The following is a 24,375-nucleotide window of genomic DNA, read 5'->3' on the forward strand; positions in this document are numbered from 1 at the left end:
CTATTTTCTGCCAAAATGGGCCAAAACTGACCTCTCCCCCCAAAAATGCCATGTTTTACTGCTGTTGGATTCACTAAGACTGGAATGGTAACAACCTGCCTGCACACAACAAAGTTTTAAAAATTCTACTCGTAATGCTCACGTTACACGTGGCATCACAAAAGCAACATGTGTAAAACCCATAAAACACAATTCTGAACTAAAAGCATTATGATTACCAAATCCCAGTCAGAGTAAACTCTGTGCGCGGGTTATCGAGTCCATCGTGACCGCTTTTAACGGTCCGCAGCACAGACCTGGTTGAGGAGGTCTGTGTGAATGAGATACAGCGCGGTCCGACTAAACACCACCGCCTGCTCGTGGCGAGATTAAAAGACATGCTGGCTGGCGATAGCATCTGATGCAATTTATTGGATGTCCGCGGTTGCCGGTTCACAGTCTGCAAGAAGTCAAAATTTGCGAAGAACACCCCGGGATGTGTGGGCCGACCCCTGACTTAAAAAGGCAACATATATTAGGGTTTTTGCATGTGTTTATCTACAAAATGCAGATGGGGAAATTCACAGGCAGCAATAGTGCACATGGGGGTACTTTTTACTGCAGGCAATTTTATTTGTGGCTGGATGATATTAAAAACTAAGAATGTTCAGCTGTACCTTGACTTACAAGTTTCTTTAGAGACGAGCCTTCGTAGCTTGTTTTGTGAGCAAAAATGTGAACTACCGGCGTGAGATGATGACATCAAACTTCAAAACGAGCGGAAGGTAAACAATTCCTCCAAAAAGAAAGAAAAAAAAAAAGAAGAGTATTTCAGGCTGTTTAATGCCAGAGGTGGGCATATGTCTCCCCGTCAGCCCGTTGGTCATGTATTTTTTGAGGCTTTGCGTCATAAAGCAGTCGTTGAAAATGTGGGCCGACTAAGACACGGAAGTGTCTACCATTGTTTGCCACTCATACTTGAAATTTACTGGAAAACGAAACATAAAGCACCCATACAATCGACCCCAAGCATATTCAGCATATTTGCAGTTCTCATATTATTATTTTTTTGCTTGTTTTTCCAGTTTTTTTTTCCCCCCACCTGTTTTTTTAATAGTTCCTATCCCCCGTGAATAGCGAGGCTCAACTATAATTTACAAGTTGTGTTTAGAATCAAAGCACTTAACTTTGCCATAAAGCCAACATATGATGGTAACACCGAAGACAGGCTAATATCCTACCATTAATGTTACGGCGTTTGCAAACCTTTACACAGCTTATATTGAACACAAACCAGAGCGCCTATGGACATATTGTTTATTTTCTGCGAAAAACTACTACTATCAGTGCAACTTAATGGGGATGGTCTTCTGTTTAATCAAGTCATTGTAAAATTTGTTTGTATGTATTCATTATTCTGCCCCCTGGTGGCTAAGGAGTGCACACCAAAAGGAGCACCACAAGGAATTATTGCATGAAATCATGACACACAAACTGTTAAATTCTTTACATTCACTACCACACAATTATGTTACCACTCTGTTTTTATCAAGCGTAATACTATAGGGCGCTATTTTTCCCAACTATTTAAATGCTTTGGCTACCCCTTTTAGCGGAAGGAGTGTCCGCAGACACACATTTATTGAGGAAATGAATCGTTAAAATCTGAAAAATGACCATGTTAACTAGATTAGGCAGGGCAACTTATCAAGTAATCTCCTGATAGGGCGTCCTAGCAGCGTGATGGATGGCGCGCCGCCTCCATGTGCCGGGAAAGAATTCCTGATTGCTCGTTGCAATTATGTCTTGCCACAAAATAATACATATTAGTAGGTGTTCCATCTCCCCAACGATGTGCTCATTTGCATGTATTCACTGCAGAATAGAAGCATATCCTCACATCTAATATACTCACCACTAAAACATTTTTTTTTTACTGCTAACCAGTACTTCGGCCAGATGTAGTTTGATTGATTGATTGGCCCACACATTCACTGCAGTAGATTTTTGCATCATTAATGATCCGTGCACATAGATGTGTAAATGTTTAAACAGTGGTCTCTGGAGCCAGTGTGTCAAACTGCTCCATGAAATTTAAAATATTGCATTTTTAAATGGATTCCAATCGCCCCCATAGCATGTCGTTAAACACCAGCGTGCTTAATGGATAAACTCAATTGCAAGAAGAAAAATCATAAAATCCATTTATAGAAAGCATTTACCAGTTATGACAGATACCCCTGTTATGGTTTGTATCCTTTTATATTTTTATGTATAATTTATTTCAAAGTAAAATGTACGTACTGTATAAGTACATATACACTTTTGGTAAGTCTTTTAAACACATAAATTATTATTTTAAATGCCTAAAATAGATCGAATTAATGAATACAAATATACAATACATAACATTTTATGTTGTGCTTATCACAGTAAAATTTCTGAAATTTCGGTCAACTAAAAAAAATCTAAATCTTTCGTCATCACCCTCTTAAAATAAAAAGTGTTCAAGTCATTTTTTTGCAATTTTTAATTTTTTTTTGCCTAAATCATGTCCTCATGATGCAAATGGTTAAATTTTTTGTGTTTCCTGAAAAATTGCAAAAATGAGTTAGGCGATTATCCTAAGAAGGCGTTGATATGCAGACTGTTAATAGATACATGTTATTGTAAATATATAAAAATGAAAACATGTCTTGTTTAGGAAACACCAATGTATAGAACAAAGAAAAGCAGGAATCACTCAATGAAGAAATGATGGGGGGGGGGACCTATTATTATTCATTCAATTGGTGTTATAAGTACGTTAATGCAACACCCGAGTTCAGGGTGCTCCCTGTGGCTAGATGAAAAACTGAAGCAAACAAAACTAAACAAAAACGAGAGAGTGCATTCGAGGTGAGGGCATATTAATGAGATTTCATTAAAACAACTTGTCTTTTGTTGAATTCCATGTTTTATGTTAAATTAAAAGCTTTAAAAGGTGCAGTCCAGAGACAAATCAAAGTGTGTTCTTGCACTTTTTTCTTCTTCTTTGAAAAAGATTGGATCCTTCTGTTGAAGAGAAATGAAATCTCAGCTACAGTAGAAACGGACTGAGAAAAGATCAAGATTGTCCCCGAGGGTGTGTGTGAAGTCGAAATTAAACAGTAAGCCCAGCGTGTGTGTGCGTGTGCATGTCTATGTGGGTTGGAAGACTATTCATGCAAGTGTGGCCGACTATGGTACTTAAACGCCACGTTAGGTGTATTAATTTAATGTGACTCTTGCTTCCCGAGAATGCATTCACCCCGCCTCTAAGTGAATTAGCATGGTTGATTGTGGATGTAATTGCTCATTAGCATGACCCGGCGGTGCTGCGGCCCCGCGGGTACGTGGCGCGCAACTCTCGCTAGGGGTTTGAAAGTCAGTCAGAGTATTGTTACTCTGATGTAACACCAGATGTGGCAAAAGTACTCACACTCTTCTCTGTACTTAAGTAGAAGTACAGATACTTGTGTACAGGGCTGGACTGGCCATCTGGCATGCAGGGCAGATGCCTTTTGGGTCGGGCCGGTGGGTCTAAGTCAAAATGCCAGGGTCGATTTATTTTCTTTTTTTTGTGCCAGTCCAGCTCTGCTTGTGTACAAGAAATACTCGAGTATAAGTAGAAGTACTGATTCAATTCATTCATTCGAAGTCCAAAGTAGCAGGCTTATTTTCAAAAAGTAAGAAGTAGAATGGAGAGACTTGGTTTGAAAAATAATAAAAGTAAAAAAAAAAAGTCTGTCACGTGGAGATTAGTAGATTGTTTATATACAGTGCATATAAAAAGTCTGCACACAACTCTCCAAATGCCAGTTGTTGTTTTTTTACTTCCTCTCTTGAAAAAATTGAAGTATACAGGTTACAAGATACATTAATGTAAAATAAAACATTTTGAAATTATTAATCTTGGTCTCATTTTTTTTATACCACAAAATTATGGGATTTCGACAGGGGTATGTAGACTTTTTATATATATATATATATATATATATATATATATATATATATATATATATATATCACTGTTAGGGGTGTCAGGCGATTACATTTTTTAATCGTAATTAATCGCATGACTTCAATAGTTAATTCATGATTATTCGCTAATTTTACATCTGTTCTAAATGTACTTGGAATGTACAATAAAGTATTTAAGTTTTCATACTATTGTTCACATAAAAGTGAAAAAAATGTGGTTGCATCTTTTAGTCATTGATAGTCATTATATAATAATTCATAGAATGGAGTTAAAATAAAAAATATGCCTTGTACTGTAAAAAAACAACAAAAAAACGAGTGTGATCTTGATTGATGTTGAGGTCATTTTTATGCCACCAGATGGCATAATTGCATTTGTAAGATGTTGATGACAGCGCAGTGCATTTTTCTTTTCATATTAAGAGCTATCTAATCTTTAGCTGCATCATTATTCAATTTATTACTGCTCAATTTTGAAGTGGACGTGTCTGCAGCGTTGCAACTGGAATTCCCCCATTACAGGCTTTGCCAAGTAAGTGGTGGGCATTAATCATGCATTAAATAAATTAGTGGCGTTAAAGGAAGTTTAAAGTAACTCAAAATTAACTCACTAATTTTGACACCCCTAATGGCTATACATGAAAAATCTACGACAGTACAGTAACAAAGTATTCGTACTAGGTTACTTCCCACCATTGTGTAAAATACAGAGAATTCACCTCTCCACCACACACACATGGAGAGACAGAGAATAATATTTAATTTTCTGGCTCACAAGGTTAACGGCGTCGTTTGTCTTTTGATGATGTGGCCGGGAAATTGATTTTTCTTCGTGTTTGGCAGCGCGCGCCGTTTCTCCCCGCCATGCCTCAGAGACAACAACATAACGGGAGACACACAAACAACCCTCACGCACCTTGACCCTATGAACTATTTGAAAAAGAAAAAAAGGTCCAAAAGCTTCATTGCCCTTAGCTAGAAGCTGTAGAACACTTTTTTTTCTTAAATCAAAAATCCAATACACTACCGTGGCAGGTTCCCCCACCATCTTACCTCCTTTTTTGCCCTCGCATTCAGCTGTGGACTTCCCTTGAGGTTATTAACCTTTCGGCCTTGCGAGCTGATTCAGAGGTCCCTGAAGGCAACGCAGGCCGGCAGAGGAGAAGCAGGTGCACGGGGAAAGAGCGAAACGGCAACAGATGTTTAAAAAAAGAAAAAGCACAGCTGCTGAATGCGTATAACAGAAAGGCAACAAACAACACTTGGTATTTATTTATTTTTCTAGTATTGCAGCAAGTATTATCTCATACATGAGTGGCTGGATATGGATCTTGCAGCGAGGGATGCGGCTACATTTTTAATGCAGCGAGGAGCTTGTTACCAGAAGGCAAAGATGTGCTTGCCTCTGCCAAATAGAAATGACATCCAACACAGCAGCTGCGTGCGTGTGCTTGTGTGTCCATGTGTACAGTATGTGTGTGTGTTCTCAGAATGACAAAATATCGTTTTCATTGGAAGCTGCAGTCCGGTGATTGCATCACAGTGAGGAAGGTGCGGCGTCTCCCACCTCCTCTAGCTCTTTCTGCCAATTTTTCTGTGAAGTTCAGTAAGTACAACCGCTTCCATAAACTTTTCCTGAATAGTTGTTGTCCTTTCCTTAAGCAAGAAATCTGTTCATCTGGACTGACAAAATGGCTGAACAGCAGAACATTCACGACTTTTGGCTAATCGTCTTTGACATAACAAGTATTAATTTTCAATGTTAAAGGAAGAATTCTACAGATCTTAAATCCACCTTTTTGACTAATTGATAAACTATCACTGTATACCAATGTAAGGTTCCCATAGATTTTGCATACAACTGAGACTATACTGCCGTTTATACTGTAATATAAGAGTCCTGTTCATTTCCATTGACTCTCAGAACATTGTCATTTAGTCACGATGCTTCACTGATCAGGTATCATCACCGTTTGACAAGGCAAGAACCTGAGACATTTTGTTGGTAGCTGAGGTCAAATGCAAATTAGTAGGCATTTTTTTTAAAAATAAAGCTAGAAGCCTTTTCATTTTTGATTGACGTTGACGAATATGGCTGAGGTATCTCTTAGTTACTAAGCTCAATTGATCAGGTTCTGATACTCTATGACAATACCTGTGGGAAATATGCACAGCAAAGGACCCTGTTAATTTTGCTTGAAAATACACAATGTGATTGATTAAGGTATCTTGAACTGTTAATAATTCCTACAGGTTGGCTTAGGGCCAAGTTTCAGCTAGAGAAAACTGTCCCATGGCATGATGTTAAGTTCACACACGGACACGAATGATCGGGCTGGAAGGCAGTCTCCAAGTGCCAACTTTATAATTCATTGATAAATTCTGAACACAGCCACATTCCGGTAATTAGGTATTCAGTTGTTTAGTTTTACTTCTCTTGAAAAGATTATAACAAAACTCAATTGAGATGTGCAAGTTTATGGGTTGCATTAACAGTGGAGAAAGTTTTCAAATGATTTATCTAGGTCTCAACACCTCACTCCATCTAAGTTGGGACCATACAGGTTTCTTTGCATAATACATCTGCTGTGTACTTTGAAGTTGAAGCAACCCGAGTTGAAAAAGCACCGATTAAACGTGCGTTTGCATTTGAATGGCTCAATTAGAACCCAACGGAGTCTTCAGTCTAAACTGCTCGCTGTACACGTTTAGCATGCGTCAGAATGAAAGCCAGCCATGATCCATAACTCCACAACAAAAGACTATTCATCGCCGTTTAACCTTCACACTCAATTTCACGCATGTGTGAAAAGCCAACTCGACTGTTTTCTTTTGACTCCTGTGGGCGCTTCTCGGGGAACAACAAAGGAGAGTTCCACATTAAATAAAAAATGAGCAAAGCAGGCGAAGTTTCATTATTCATCTGGAGCTGGCAACTCCCCAGCTTCCCATACAGAGAGCTGTGAAATTTCAATTGGCGTGATGCTATGCTATGCTATGCATTTTATGTCAACATTGCAGACTTCGACTTCCCTCTGGGGCACCAATGATGAATCTTAAAAAAACAACCAAATCCTACAGCCGTGCATTCAAAAACGCTAAGGACAAGTTAACTAGCCGAGTGTCAATGATAATGATGCTGATTATTTTAGAGAAGTGAGAGTTGCCCTGATGGTCTTACCACTCCTTTTCACTCCAAGCAGTGAAAAATTAACAACCTTGTTTCATATTTTAGAAAAGCAGACGTCTGTATCAACACAGCAAACTCACTTACTGTAGACTGAATGAGCATTCGTAGATGCATCAATCATGGAACTTTGATAAACAAGCATAGATTCTATAGTGCCTCTCACATCAAAGTTGTCAGTTTTAGGACTTGGGCCGTAATGTAGAAGCTCGACATGACTTTGACTCGACTTAGACTTTAACTACATGACTTGACAAGTCCAGCCTGTTTAAATTTGAAAATCAGCATTTTCAAGATTAAAGGAAGGGTCCAAAGTTTTCACTCAGAAATAAACACTTCATAAACACTGGATTTATACACTTCTCAATCAACACCTCTGGACTTCTGTTAATGTGTGGTTGTGATTTTGTCATCAACCACCACACCCCCAGCCTGTATTTTGCCATTTTGTTGTGTTTTGCCATAAGAGAGAGACGTTTCTGTGCGGAAAGTCAATGCTTACCCCTCCAGCCAATCACAAAGCGGGGGGCATGTCGCTAAAGGCAGGTGCAATGTTGACGAGAAGAGTGATGTCCTCAGCGATAACACACAATGGTTGACGGCGCGAAAAAGAGAAAGTATTCCACGACAAAACATTCAGAGGATAGTGCACGGTTGAAAACTAGAGTAATTTCGGCTTTTACCTGCTTTCAAGCCCTGAAGGAGTGGCTTGGCAGAAAGCTACCGGTGCTGGGCTGAGTGCGGTCAGGGGCAGGGGTTGTGAACGTTGAGCTAGGCATTTAAATAATTGGCGTTTCTATGGGAATATTTTACCCCCTTAAGAAGACAAGGGGTCTTCAAGCATTTTTCTAAAACACGTTGAAGGTAAAGGTCAATGATATATGACAGCTTCATTTTTCGAAGGTCACTGTATTTGTATTTAGCTAAGGTTTAGCTTGTTAGAAAGCGAATGAGAATGTCATGGCCGTATATCGTCGCTGTAGCTACAAGCTTTATTCTAATATTTCTGATTATATTCATGTTTTACCGTAAATACGGAGTGGGACTAAGCTGAAAGTCAAACAACAACATTGTACATTACAGTTGTATTTAATTCGGTGATTCTTTTCCATACCAGTAGAGGGAGCCCATCTACCCCCAGTGGTAGGCCTACTCGTACTACACTTTGAGAACCTGGTTGATGGGTACTACACTGAATCTTGTTACCACCGCTATGTCAACCTGAGCACATTGTTTTGGGGGCTTGCTTAGCCTCAGGTGTAGAGCGCAGATGGCTGGGAGCAAACACTCAACCTGCGAGTCGGTGTGCCCAAGAAACGAAAAGAAAGAGGAAAAAAAAAGCTTCCAGAGCTTTCGTAGGCATCACGAATAGAAACACTGGCAGGTGCTCTTGTTACATTTGACATGCTGCATAGCAGATGACAAGCTCTCCTCCAGCGGCAGCGACATGACGATACGCCAAAGCCCTGCAGCCGGCGAAGAAACTTTGCGAGAACCCCGCGGGGTGATTATCTGCTGGCTCTCTTTGTGTAGCCTTGGGATGGAAGGAGGAGATGTGTCTCTTGTATATATATATTTTACCCATGAAAAAATGTGATTACTTGCAAATGGTAGCGGTCGCCGCTGAGGCGCCTTTCCAGCGTCTTGTGATGAGTGTGATGCCTTCAGGGGTTTTAAAATCCATAATAACACAGCTAAACTATGAGTTCATGAATAATGCATCAGTTTAGAGGAAATCATTACTGTTCCTAAGTCAATTACTGCCAACAATAACAACACATGAAAGAGCTTGCATTGTGGAAGGATTGTCAGAATTAACAGTACAGGAGACGTTCACAGTGCAGTTACATTCTTTATACTCTATGTACTGTATATTCTTTTAAAATTCTAATCGCCTTTGCACTTTGCATTATTAATTTTTATTTCAGATGGATGGGGAATACCAAGTGTCTTACTTGCAAGGGAAAGGAGGAATGCCGTATATACACTCATATAGACTCAAAGTTGGGTAAAATTGTTTTTTTTAATTTAATAAAAAAATAAATAACTCAAAAAGTTGGGCCGGTCCATTTTTGACCCATATTTGGGTTATTTTTAACCCAACTGTTTTTAGAGTGTATTTGTGCTTAACCTGGGTTCAATCAAACCCCAGGGTTTTTGTGTATCATTCTCAGGGGTTCAGTGGCAGTCAAAGCACACACCTGAGTCGTATAATTCGTGATGACGCGCCCTGCTTGGCTATCATTGACTTGAGAATTTGGTGCACTCAACAGTTGATTTGTGACTAATGTGATGGTACGGCGTGTTATTTTTATTTTTTATTTTAATCTCTTCATATTGACTATGTCAAGCAAAAAAACCCAAAGTGATCAGACAAATATGTGCAATATGAATTCACATGTATCGATATGTATGGTGTTCCACAGGGTTCAGTTCTTGGGCCTCTGTTGTTGTTGTAATCGTAGAAATGGAAAAACAATGTGGTGAAGCAGCAAGTGGCTTAGTACACCCAAAGTGTTTCTTGTATGCTCAGTTCCAAGCACCTGTCAACAATTAAATGTCATAATCATGAGGTGCATTATATGTAGAATAATTTTAAAACTAGCTGCAACATGGCATGTCGCCTTTTACATTCTGATAAAACGGCTGCTATGGCAACAGGCAAATTTAGAACATTTGTGCACTCCCTCATTAAAGAAAACAACATTATTGGCATTGACATGCATTTCTGTAGAGGATTAAAAAAAGAAGAAATCATCATTTAATTTTATTTTCTTGGCTGCTCACAGCTTTTTAGACACTCTGCTCACTTTGCTATTAATGATTGTGAGCTGAGCAAGCTTGGTGAAAAATAACCTCCTCTGGAGGCTCCCGCCCGACATAAATCTGATTAGATGCGAGAGTGGAAAAGTCTCACCGGATAAAGTTTGAATGGATTCACTCTGTGTTCAATAAGCACTTCATAATGGAGGAACGGAGGAAGGCAGGAGTTGCAAAGGAATGTGTTTACCACCGCGTGCAAAACTTAAGCCTCTGCACGGGAATAAAAACAAATGTTGCAGACTTGCAAGAGCACCGCCGGTTGCATCCATCACCAAATTCATCATCATAAACAGTCTTAGATTTTATAAAGCAGCAGTGAGCAAACTTTTGCGCTCAAGGGCCTTTATTTGATATTTAACATGAACAAATGTGTATGCAAAATATTTGTTATTTTATTAACAATCATAATTCGTAATTCATTAGACTTTTAAAAAAAAAATCATTGTTCATGTATTTATCATAATAGTTTCTGTTTTTATAATCATTGTAGATTATATAATTCATTCAAATTAATTAAATGCCCATTTCTTAAAAAAAAATAAGTTAAATGTTTATACGAAATGGTGTATTTTACTAGGGATGGAAATTGAAAATGATTTTTACGAGTTCGATTCTGCTTAACGATTCGATTCTTTATCGATTCTCTTATCAATTATTTTTTGTGTGCGTAAAAAGCAGAATATTTTATAATTTTTTTTTATTGCATTATTTAAACAATTTCAGGAAAACTTTTCTAAATGAATGCAAACAAGATTGCATTAGCCATAAACGCCTGGTGGGTAAACACTGTACAATTGTAGATTGTTCTATTAATGAATATCATAGTAGAATCAGATCTAACTCCCTAATTGGACAATAGCCCAATTCAAACATTTTGCTTGCATTTTCACACGATTTTCTATGTTCTATTGAGAATGCATTATTATATACCTTGTTGATGAATGAAAACATGTCGGAAGACCCAAACAATCAAACGTTTCTATTACCCTTTACTGGTTCATTATGTTTGTTTGTAAGCAAGAAACTTGGCAGATGTGAGGACTTACGACTTCATTTACTTTTTCCTGAAGTATGAACGGTACTACCCCAGAATCAAAATGCCAGCATCCATCCATTTAAAATGTCATCCTTCATGAATCAGAAAGTAGTAGCTGAGCTGGTCCCCCCGTCACAGGTACATTCATATTCGCATTTTGGGCCCACAAGGAGTGAAATTGAATTGGTGTTGCCTAATATCAATTCAGGTGATACGCATGATGGTCACCAGAGTCGTCATCGGGCAAGAAAGTCATATGGAGAATGGACATACATAACCAACCGCCGACTGGATAATGATGAATAAGAGTCGGTGTGATGTGTAATGAGAGCTCTGAAGGAGGGAAGATTTTTAAGGGACAGTGGCTAGGAGTGATTGGCAGGGTGAACAATGATTTGACACAAGTGGTAATTTTAGAAGCGCAAATGAAAGAGATATTGACAGCGAGGGACGGCCCGTGTGACAGGAACCCCCAGCGGGTGGGGGGGGGGAATGAAACGAGGGGAAGATTGCCCTCATCATGAGTAGAACAATTGGCTTTGACAAGCTGATTTACTAAGTGGGAGTTGTTTACCAAAATTGGTGCATGGAGGGGATCCGGAGAGTAAATTTCATCCAAAGATTCTATTACAGTATGCCATAAGAGCCATTTTGAGCCACTTCACCCCCCCTTTTTTGCATTCAAAGATTGATTTGTTTTTCTTCTTCAAGCATTGAGCGTTTGGCTCTTTTTTTTTTTTCCATCTTATATGCTGTTCCATTTTAGTCTTTTCTTTAATGCTTTCCCATGTGAAGTACAAGTCATGACTAACCGGAGTCTATCCCAGCTGACTTAAGACATGATGCCAGGTACAGCCATAGCCATGTCTAATATAAAAAATATTGCTTTGGCACCGTCTTGGGGTCAAATAACTATGCATGCAACCAGGCCGTTTTCCCCGTGAATAACAGGGGTTCACTATATCCTAGAAAGATGGTCGACACTACATTACGAAGCTACTTTTCCTACTCCATCTAATGTCTTACTGTATTTTGAAGATTTGCCATGAAAAGGAAGGTTTGGTGCAAAACGTACGGTTTAGGGGATGGTCTCGACTGTGCTGAGGAAGCAGACATCCGTATCTCTAAGGCAAGAAAATAAAAAGGAAATTAGTGGGAAAAAATAGGTTTGTTACCCTGACTCTCATTAGCAGACTTTCGTATTGGGGAAAGTTCTCTGGCCATTGCTGGCTCACAGAGGGGAAGTAGCAGCTAATTCCTACCATCTAAAACCTCCATTGTGAGCGGTGTTGACGCTGGCCTTTCATCACGTGCGAGTGCGCACCGTCACCTGCGGTGGTGCATTCACGGACACTGTTTATATTCAAGGTTGATTAACAGCGGGGTGTCATTTGCATTATTAGAGACTCGGCACTAATGAGACTTCAGCTTTTGGGCCTTAATTGGATTGCTTCACCGCAGTCCCTTATTGATATTTGCATGCCACAGTTCATCATGATAAGTAATGAGAAGATTATTCACTAGAGGTCTCCAATTGCAAGCTCCATCTGGGATGCATGTATTTGTGAGGGTACTGTCCACTGTGGGGGGGGACAGTGCACAATGAAAAAAGAGACGGGAATGAAATGTTTTGTTTTGCCAAAAGCTATTCCATTTTTTCAGTTTTTAATGGCGGTCGAGATTGCTGACTTGTATGGAAATTGGCAAAATATATTCCACGAGGGGATGGTGCCTTAAATTGAAGCAAGAAAGTTGTTTATTTTGAGTAAAAGTCAAATCAATGACAATAATCTCGCTCGAGGTAAACGTGTCCACCTTTTTCAAATAGTTTTTTAAACCTGCCAATGCTCATGACTACAGCAAGATCCTATACATCTCTCTCTCTCTCTCTCTCTCTCTCTCTCTCTCTCTCTCTCTCTCTCTCTCTCTCTCTCGCTGTCTCTCTCTCTCTCTATATATATATAACCGGTAGGGTGGACGGCAATATCAGGGACACATGCAAAATATTCATTATTATGAAATCAGCATAAACATAATTGACCTATATGTGTATATGTATATATATAATATTAATAATGTGATTTTCTTTTGATTTAATCTCATTTAACTAACTCACTATAGGTAGCAGAGCATTGTGTGCGGCATGCCAAAAATAGCCTACATATTTGATAAAAAAAAAAAAAAGTCTAAAACTAAGAAAACTTATCTTTATGCCCGTATGTGTGTAAATGTTTGACCACTTGCAGTAAGACCACTAAGTTTCATTATTCTGCTGCATTTTCATGATGACAGTGGATTCTGATTTCCAAAGCAACAGCTAACCTTTCCGTGATGGTCTTCCTGTTTGACTCATCTGTTCTAATCTTTGACAATGATAATTAGTTCGTCAATACATTTTAAAATGATTCTAGTTCTCACCCAATTTCTCAAAATATTTGTTCAACCTTAAAGCTTTTAAATATGAAACACGTTGAGAGGTGAGAGGTCATTTGACACCTGTAGCTATGTCATCTTCTATAAACGTTTTTATGGGTGCCGTGAAGTACTAGCTTTATTTATTTATTTTTCATTATTCACGGCAGAGCTCATCCCTGAATGTGGTTGTATAGTATTTTTCATATTGTAAAGAATGACGAAGGCCTGGTGGATATATAAACATGGTTGTCTAAGACCCGTGGTTTATAGTTCTTATTAGCTAATAACCTGTCCTTACCGCGATGAGGCGACAACAATGCTTGTAAAGCAATCAGTTACCCACTCTCCGAACTGCAATGCCTTGCAATGTTATTGCCATTGAAATATGTTCCGCTACAAAAGCAGAAGCAATGACGAGGGACAAAACCTCTTGTCTCATTAGCAGTGAGAGTAAACCTGCCGGTGGGGGCCGCCTCATAAGGCACTTTGCACTCGCCGAGTGTCCTTTCGGGGTCGGAACGTCAGCCAGGAATTCTGAGAAATATCATTACAACCTGGTAATTAGCTGTGAAGCTGTGCACCGTAATTACCGGCAAATTGTAGTAATTATAAGTAGCCATTTATGGAAAGAGCGCACAAACAATATGTTTCTTATTTGTCAATTTTAAAATGGTCTGTGATGGCAGCACTTTACGTACTTTTTGCATTAGGACAAGGATTACATCCGGCAGACTTTTTCCATATACGGTAGCTCATCCAATTTATTGAATTAGAGATGTACCTAATATTGAGACTGGAGACCTGGAGACCTCCCTCATCATTGCTTGATTCCCCGGAGCTTTCCGCCGTGGTCCACTGCTGCAGACTGTGTCCTGTGAATCCCATTAACACCCCCCCTTCTGCTTGATATTCATCGGTGTAAAAATCCAACTGGGATCAGGAACGGAATTCACGTACGTGCTGTTGTTTCCCCCCCCCCAACTCTTGCAGTTTCCCCGCCAAATGCATGCCAGCCCCGAGGCAGAATTTGATTTAATGGATGGATGGATAACACGACAGCAACGGGGCCTCGCGCGCACCGAAATATGTCCAATTTAAATGAGCCTTCAGTTCCTGTGTTTGTCTATGAGAGGGTCGCACTGTTCAAACCCGGGTGTCATGTATGACATGATGAGGCTACCTACATCTGCAACTCTTGAATTCTCCGTCTCCTCGGACCTCCAGTGTGGGGTGAGGTGGGGATGGGAATACGCCCGGAGCCGTGTTTGACACCTCACTGAATTGCATTACCATAAAACAGCATGCAGGAAGAAAGAGGCACATTTACACAGCATGAAAAAAAAAAAAGAGAGGATCCCGAGTTAGCTGGGCTTGTGTGTGGTCTCAGCCCATCTGCACGGAACACTCTAAATACAGTTGGGTCAAAAATAACCCAAATTGGATCAAGAATAGACCGACCCAACTTTTTGAGTTATTTTACCCCAAAAAGTTGGATCAAATTAAATAAAAAAAACACAAAGCAACCCAATGTGGGTTATTCATGTGACTCAACGTTTTGGGTTAATTTAATAACCCAATCAAATTGAGTCAAAGATGAACTGACCCAACTTCTGGAAAGTTGGGTCAAATTAAATGAACAACCCACAAAACATCCCAATTATATGGGTTGTTTTGTGGGTTATTCTTGTGCCCCAACCTTGGGCTAAATGTTGACCCAATTAGGGTTATTTTTTACCCCCAACTATTTTAAGAGTTTACATTTACGTGAAACAACGTGGACACGAGAGTCAGTGCAAGTAATCTGCCTAATTCTTTAAGCACCATATTCATTCAAGGATTGGCCCCACAGCTGGATTTACACTCTGAGGTCAAATGTCCAATTCCAATATAATGTCTATATCCGCATACATTTCAGGTGACAATGTTTTTGTTTTTGGTTTTTGTGGCAAAAAAAAGAAACCAAGATAAATCATTTCAAAACTTTTCCCACCATTAATGAGACCTAAAACAACTCAATGGGGGATTTTTTTTTTTTTGAGCTGATGTGAAGTGTGCAAGACTGTGGCTGCATACAGACTTAACGAAACAGATTTAAACTTGTATTAAATGGGAATTAGCACACACCTGCAACCCTTTATAGCAGAGGTGGGCATCCGGCCCTCGAGGACCAAGATATCCCACCTATGCTTTATAGTGTCCCTGATTAACCCCCCAAAAATTTCTGCTGCCGCTTCTCCCTCCGAAAAGTTTCCTTTTTAGTTTAAAGGTAAAAAAAAAATCTTGTAAATTCGACCCAACACACAGAAGAGTATTGTTAACAAGACTTTAATGAATTAAAAAAACAAAACAAGTATGGGCTTTTGCTTGTATAGCACTTTTCTACTTTTGGCACTCAAAGCGCATTAACAGTCTCCTCATTTTACCAACTGATGAAATGGCATCAGGAGTAATTCATGGTTCATTATCTTACTCAAGGACACTTCGACATGGTCACAAGAGTTGAGAGACCACCTGAGTCATGCCGTCTCCAGTGCGCTGTAAAGTCCGCTCAAGGCACTGGAAACACACCCTACTCAACCTTCACCTGTCAAATATGTTGTCCTACAGTATGTGGTTCATACAGTATGTGCTAAAGTGTCTGAGGATGATAAAAAAAAAAGTTCCACTGCAGAACAAAAATGGACACCTACAGTACCCTTTTTTTCTAAGAGCGTATGTACAGCAATCTGCCTGGTAACAACAGACACTCCCACTTTGAGTCCAACGAATTTCCACTAATACCAGTTCAATATGAAATAGTGTGTCCATTGGGAGGTAGCACTCTTGGCGTGCGCATCACTGCATGAATGTTACTTCCTACTGCTCGGCCTCAGCTAAAGCCAATCAATTGGGACATGCTCCGGCCTCAGGCTCACTGCTCCGACTTCTCTGTAACCCGTGGCAAGGTTGACACCGACGGGAGGAACACATCCGCAAACCACATCCCCGAGATTACTGCAAATAAGCCCTAGAATCCTCCACATACTGTCACTCGCTCTTTACATACTGCACTATATAGAGTCTTTAAAGGCCATTTTGTCTCTAGGGGGTGAACTTGAAGTGAATTTAATTCGAGAATATACAACCAGCAATACTGAAGATATGATAACTGACTTTTCTGTCCTGCATTTCAATATAGAAGATTTGCAAGTGCTTAATGCATGCACTGAACACAACCTTAACATATTTCCATGATGTAAAAACAGAATAAAAAATTTAAAAAAAGAAAGAAAATAATGTGACCTTCTGCCTTTGCAATTCAATAAAAAAGAATCTGTCATCAGCTAAATACAAAATTAAAAGAAGGCCTAATATGGATCTTTTTTTTTTTACTATTTAAAATTGTATTGCTGTATATACAACAAGCTTGTTGCATCAATGTGCAAACCTTAAAACTAATACTTTGAGAAAATCGTATGCATGTATGTGGCAAATTTTGCATCAGTGCTCTGTACATTTATACCATCCAGATTCCCAATATGATTTAGGTCTGGGCTCCGCTAAATATAACAACTATAGAACAAGTAGATGCCCTCTGGGAAGAAACATGTTTTATGCGTGAATGATGAATAAAGCCTCCTGAAATTGTAATTCTTATACTGCCAACATTAAAGTCACCTCCGACCAAAAGGCTCGCCCTCTCTGGGGCGATTGTTTGAAATCGTCACGAGCGAGGAAAGGTTGCTCGTGAAAGTTGAGCGTCCGACTTTGTTCCCGTGCCCTGGAGCACATTACCAGCCATCCCACTCGCTTATGTTGCATCAGTAATCTCTCCGCCTCTCTTTGTGCCCCAATGGCTGTGGCTCTATGGAGGCATCAAAGCAGCGAGAGGCCTCTTTCTTTCTCTCGTTCTTTCTCTCTCTCTCTCGCTCTCTTCCGCAGCCGGGCACTGGCGGCGCCTTCAAAGCAGAAAAAAAAGTGGGCAGACGATGAAGCTGACTGGCATTTTTTCCACTCCAAAAAGAAGCGCAATCGTCTGCATCTTGCTGTGCACCTCATTAAAAGCGTGGCACGCCGTCTTTCAAGATGTCTTTTTTTCTTTCTTTCTTTACTATGGCAACTGTGGTGATGAATCAACTTTCACTTCACCCTTCTTTTTCAAAGTAGTTTGGAGTTATTTTCTACGTTCACATTCATTTTGCAAAGTGGCTTAAGCACTCAATAATGAGCGCTGTAAAGCACCTATGCACTTTGTTTATGAGGACAACATTTGAAAAGATGCATTAAGTGTGAGACGCAGCTTTCATATTTATCTTTGATAGACTCAGGATGCAAATTAACCCAGATATTCTTCTTGAAATTCACTACAGGGAGTGACCAACTTGTGCTTGGCAGAGGCAGGAAAATAAAACATGAATATCGTGGTACCTTGACTTATGAGTCACATGACTTACAAACTGTCGTTTGAACGATTTTTTTTGTATTAAATTGCAAGCAAAATTTTCATGCTAAAGTGAGTGCTAAAAGGTAGTAGGGAAGGGAACTTTTAAAAAAGCAGCCGATTTCGAACAATTCTTCAAATGCTTGTTTGAGGATTATTGCCATTCTCAGTTGAGGTTTAACATAAAACAAAGAGGACTATGTGTAATTTGTTAAAGACAAATAGGACCGATATGGATTTTTTGGATTATGTGTCATTTTTTTAAAAGCCAAATAGGACCGATGCCAATTCTGATATTTAGCAGAACAGAATACACTGTATTGTAGTTTTGACTTTACTACTGAATTACTTTAGGTTGGTGCCATTCAAATTGAGGTCACGGGGATGCAGTAGGAACAAAATTTTATTCCGAGGAACCCCGGTAGTGATTACCACATTTGTGCATCTGTGAGCCTCATATTGAAAGAATATGTGTTCACCTGGTAGTTGATCCTATCATCCAACTGTGAACAAACAACCCAGCACAAAAAATTAGCTGCATGCCAGCAGGAGGCTTAGTGTGTTGATGCCAAACTAAACAGATTCATGTTTATACCAATCCACTGTTTTTTTTGGAGCTACTTGAAAACATGCAGCTATTTTATTTATTTATTACTGTATTATTTCATTAATTAATTAATTTTTACCACAGTGCCCAGGCCTTATTTCAGGACCTTCAGCAGAATACGTAATTAACCTCAGGTATAAATATTTCATCATGTCTGCTCGGTGACAGCAGACAGTAGAGATTCCCGTGGCATGCTGCCAGTAACACTGTATAGGCTCGGTCTCACAGGCGTCTTTCGGCCCGGCTGCTCTATCTCCTCTTCAATCTCGCCTTTTGTTTTGCACCCCACAATCATGAAATAAATGAAACGGCGCAGTCATCTGCAGAGGCGAGCAGAGCCCCCTCGACCGGAGGAGGCCTTCGAGCTTGGTCGGGCTCTTCGCCGCACGTTGTCATGGCAGTGCAGAGCGGGAGGAAGAACACGGCGGCGATGTGCTGCCATGGAATGACAATTGGCAGGGGTGCGAGAGAGGCGGGGGGACTGCGAGATGTGCAAAAACGATGTTGCTCTGATGTGTTGTGTCAAAAAAATTACAGGTTGGGAGCTTGAGACTGGTCCTGGTTCATTGATCATGTAGCTTGCCTGTATACTTGGTGGTAGGTAGGTGTCAAACTTAACGCCTGTGGGTGGAGCCAACCAGCCCGATCTTATGTTGCATCATGGGCATTAACTTCCTTTTTCTTGCTGAACAAAATTCATGACTTTTCTCCTTATACTATGTTATAGATGCCAGTGTAAATCAACACAATTGCACAGATTATTCTTCCAATATGTCACACGTTGCCAGGCAGAGTTGGTAGGGCTCAATCATAACTGCCCCGTATAGGCAAACGAACAAAATGTCATATTCCAGTCTCAGTTGGCTGTTTGAATGACACAAAAAGATTTCAAGAACTGTTTATGTTACAGTTGAATCACTACTCTGCATCAAAGCCACCGCACCCTATATGCAGAGTATGCATAGTGCATAGTGCGTAGGGAGCCATCGTCTGTGTGGGGGCCCCATTTGCTTGTGGGCACGGCGCACCCATGCACTCGACATGTCGCATCCGTGCGCTTATTGTCACTCATTGTGCAAACATTTGATGCGACATTACTATGTTTTTTTTTTCATTTAAAGACATGAAGAACCCAAGTATTGTGATTGTCAGTGACATGAACATGGTTTTGAAAAAACAAGTACTTACATTCTACGATCCAGAGATGCGTGGAGGGGAGCAAAATAAAACCAAGCACGTCATTCACGTTCGGCAGTAAACTCTTGGTGTGTTCAATGAACACTCACACAGTTGCATATTTCAAACATACATAGAAAAAAACTCATTCAATGTATCAAACTGAAATAAATACTTTGTGAGCACATTGCAAGGGGTACTTGGAATCATTTTATAATTTATTTCCCAGATCAAAAATCTCTGTCATTGATGCACCAAAATCAGAATAGCCGCATGTCAACCTAAATTTCTCATAACGCTCAGATTATTTATTTTTTAAGCATACACGTCAGCTTCAAAATATCCCCCCTTCTATGGATTACTTTCCCAAAGGGCAATATAAATAGGGCTCCGTGCTACATGATTAAGAATTGTGATATCACATTGACAGAGCTGGGAGCATCAGCGAGTGATCAGATACGATAGAAATGTGCGTGACATCAGCCAATCAGAGCGGGTTTTCCTTCTCTTCTGCGGTTTGCGAGTTGAAGACATAAACAGAAAGTAATAGAAATAAGAAGTAAACAATGACTGAACGCGCAGCTAAACAAGCCATGACTTGGCGTCATCTTCCCAAGATAAAACAGTTTCGACAAGATCGTTCTTCCCCGTCGCTTTTATGATGGTATCTCGTGAAGTAAATGAAGACGTTGTGTAAAGTAAGTAAGTACTGAAAATCAGTAAACACAACAATCCTGTTGAATCATTAGAACAAGCGAGTGGAGCAACTAGTGGAAAGCATGCACAGTACAATTAGCAGTTTAGCCGCTACTAAGTAGCCGTGCATCCACCAGACCAAAGCAGCAATCAATCGTGTCATCTTTTGATCACCCCACCCGTGTGAATTGCGAATGATTGCTGGTCTGGGAAAACTTGTTTGAGGAAGGCGGTAGTCGGCGCCGAAACTAGTCAAGGTAAAGCACAACCTTTTTTTGTCTTAAAAAAGAAAAAACACAGGACTTGTTTGAACTAGTCCGTGGCGCAACAAAAAGTTTAGGTCTTTAAGCCATGCAAACTATTATTTATTACATATAAAATTCATTTTCATTGTATCTGCTGACCCTGGCTCCCATCCCAGGTCAACGCACTGCTTTAGTCCACATATCTTGTCAATATTCAATAACATTGCCACCTTTTTGCTATTTTTCCTTCTCCATATCATTGCAATGAGGTGTGATGACGCTCAGTGACATGGTTCAGTTGGACTGCCCTCTAGCTCAACAGCCTCACTTAGCTCAAAAGTTGAGAGAGTTTTGTGGGTGTTGTATAGTTCAACCTTCTTACGTGGCTTTATTTGCTCAAAGGCTGCAAGTTTAGTGGGATGAGGGATCAACCCCCGGGGAAGACGGGTGAGATCTTAATGAGTTGCGCAACTTCCCTCGCCGCACATCCTCTGATGTAGCGCCGAGGCCAGCTTTGGGGGGACTTAAGTGTAATCCAGAGATGGAGGGAGATTTGCAGGTATACAGGCCAGAATTCTGATTTGATGACTTTGTTTTTCCAGACAGAGTGAGATGTCGGCTGCCTGCCTCTGTGCGGTGATGGATGAGTAAACTGATTCTAAACACAGAGATGCTGAACTGTTTCACACAGGTTCTTGTGCAAAGCAAGTTTATGTTTTATACAAATTTTAAATGTAGGCATTAGTTGTTAGTGATTGAGTATGTTTGTGAGTTAGAGTTAGTGGTTTGTCACCACTTTTGGTTTAAATCAAAATTGGTCGACCACAGCTGTGTTCTACTTTATCTCAACCTTCCTCTAGCTGTTCAGAGCAGAGGTGTTTTATGGCTTCTATTTTAGCCATCAAAATGTGCCAAATGTTTACTTTTTCATTCCCACAAAAGGTGTTACAGTAGCATCACCCCCATCATTCCATTTAATAAGTCATGAACTCTCGGGGATTATTCATAGTGCCAAGGTGTTAATGGAGAGAGAGGAGGTGATGGCACACTGAGGGATGCTGCTCACGTTGGTCCTGCCAGGGTGAATAAAGTGCACCCGATCACAGTTGGGTCCGGTCGAGTGTGTAATCAGTCAGAGGTGCGGCCTGTCTATCAAACGGCTGACAGCCCGTCGGCGCCGCTGAACGCGCCCAGATCAGCGGCCGTTATGTGACAACCTCCAAACGAGGACTTTAAATTAGTTCCATGGGTGGCAGAGCATTTCCCATGAGCTCTAGCCACACAAACACGCGCGCGCACACACCACAAGGCTCAATTTCCATCGCCACCTCTCATTTCCCTGCTCGGACTCCCACTATACGACTGCATGATCTCAAACCACTAATGGCTCCTTTTCACACAATTCCAGCCTGTCTTTCACATTTGGCTTCCCCCGCCCCACACTGGACACACATCTATGTGAAGTTAAAAAAAAAAAAGGGGGGGGCTTAAGTTTTATGTTTTTATATTGACGTAACCTCAAAATTATTTATCTGAAAGGTTCAAGCTTGAAAGCAAGAAAGTTATAGGCAGATCACACAACCAAACGAACAGACAAATCAACCAACCAAGCAACCAATTAAAAAACAAACCCATCAATTATCTAAATTAATTATCCGTCATGCAAATATCTCACCAATCAACCAAATATCAAACTTACTTATGCCTGCAAAAAAGTGTTTATTTTTATTTAATTGTTTGAAATTTATTGATATTTATTAAATGTAAGTAACCTCAAAATGTCCAATGAAGTTCGAAGGTTCGAGGCCCCTCTGCTCTTTTAAGTGTTGCTGCATGAAGTAGGAGAACTTAGTACAAACTAGGAAAGGAGAAACTGGAAACACGGAAGAAGTGAAGAAACCAGACTGGACAGGAAGTGAGACTGAACTAAATAGTCTCCGAACTGGCAAGGGCACAAGAAAATGAGTTCTGGCAGGAAACTGATTGGCCGCTAAAGAGGAAGAGGGCGGGACAGACGTGTGCAAGTGGCGCTAATGTGGCAAAAGGGAGCAAACCAGGTGAACCAAAGGAAGTTTCTAAAAACAGGAGTTTAAATAAAAGAACTTGGAAAAAAAGAGAGGCAGAACAGCCACACTCATGCATCAGGATCGCCCTGGCACAGTCACCATGGATTGTTTGTGTTGTTATCGGGGTTCCCACAAATATATTTTTGGAACAAGTAGTACAATATGGATTCTGGAGATGTTCTATTATGCCTTGTCACATATGCAACTTCATCATGAAGTTATGTGAAAATTACCAACAATTTCAGTAACACCTTTAGCCAATTATAACTTCATTAACTTGTACCAAATAATCCCCTAATATTGTGGTATAATTTTTGTGAGACTTTGGTTAGCACACAATGATTTAAGACTCCTAAGAAAGACAATATCTAACTTTTATGTTCACCTCAATCACAAACTATGAACAGACACAACATGTTTGTGAAGCAGAATTTGTGTTTGTCAGTATATTTTTATTTTGTTACTACCTGGTATAACTATCAGGCGGGCAACTATATACCAACAGCTGACCACATAACAACCAATCAGTTGTAAAAATCACACTATTTAAACAACCAGACTAATCAACCAACTAGTGAACAAATAATGGCCGAACATACTACCTAACACACTAACTCATTACCTACCAAAATAACCAATAACAATCAATGTTTGTGAAGCAGAATTTGTGTTTGTCAGTATATTTTTATTTTGTTACTACCTGGTATAACTATCGGGCGGGCAACTATATACCAACAACTGACCACATAACAACCAATCAGTTGTAAAAATCACACTATTTAAACAACCAGACTAATCAACCAACTAGTGAACAAATAATGGCCGAACATACTACCTAACACACTAACTAATTACCTACCAAAATAACCAATAACAATCAAGTAGGAAACTAGCTACATAAGCAATTAATGGCAGAACCAACCAACCCACCAACTCTTATAACCAAACTGACCAAATAATTAGATAACCACCTAGCTCTCAAGCACACGCACTGAGTAACTAACAACTGAACCAACCTACTAACTACATTGATGGTCATAATTAGCCATATTTTTTTCCAAGGCTAAAACTAATGACATTACAGGAGTGTTTAGCAGAGCGAGAATTTCCCAGAGAGATGTCAACATAAACTATTAAAGCAGAGTTAACATTGGACCACAAGCCAAAATGAATGATGATGCTAGTGAATATCACATCACACTTCCATTTCTCTGAGTTTCACTGCCAAGACTCCCTTTATTGTTTTTATGTTTTCCATTTTGCAGTGTGATTGTTGGCCTTCTTTTAACAGCCTCTTAAAGGAGAGTAACTTATCATCAGCAACTGCAAAGTGAGTAAAGAACAAACAAGATAGATTACATTCCGTTGCTGTGTGTGAGCAGGAGGACTTGGCGGTGAAGTTGTGGCACATCTTCCCAAGAAGAACGTCTTAATGTGACGGCTCAGCATGCCGATCGTCACAATGGTCGCCACCTTGCCATTAATACCATTCAGATTTCTTTAAAATCTAACCCCATGTGATCTTCATAATCTAGGATTACATTGAGTAGAAAAGCAAAAAGAGGCAATCAATCTTCTTTAAAGGATTTAATCCCTTATGAAATAGACTGGATTATTTCCTTGGGTTAGGCTTTATGACTGAGATTTAATTCCCTAGGAGTTTCAGTGCCAGCTCTTTGTGTTTGCCTCGCTCCCTCTTGCTCCCTCTCGCTCCCCACCAGGG

At 40.0% G+C, this 24,375-nt stretch overlaps 1 long non-coding RNA gene across 5 annotated transcripts in view; it reads left to right on the forward strand.

Moving 5' to 3' along the window:
- Nucleotides 1-24,375, forward strand: part of LOC147167606 (uncharacterized) — a 132,850-nt gene that overhangs the window by 25,058 nt on the left and 83,417 nt on the right. The window contains exon 4 of one of the 5 annotated variants that reach the window (XR_015096368.1): nt 9,097-9,171. The exons of the other annotated variants lie outside the window; for them this stretch is intronic. This is a non-coding gene — a long non-coding RNA (uncharacterized LOC147167606). Of the gene's footprint in view, nt 1-9,096; nt 9,172-24,375 lie in introns of those variants that run through there. 5 annotated transcript variants of the gene reach the window in all.

The sequence above is a fragment of the Leptonotus elevatus genome, chromosome 10 (genome assembly GCF_054856555.1).
Source record: "Leptonotus elevatus isolate MCC_2025b chromosome 10, RoL_Lele_1.0, whole genome shotgun sequence".
Classification (NCBI taxonomy): Eukaryota; Metazoa; Chordata; class Actinopteri; order Syngnathiformes; family Syngnathidae; genus Leptonotus; species Leptonotus elevatus.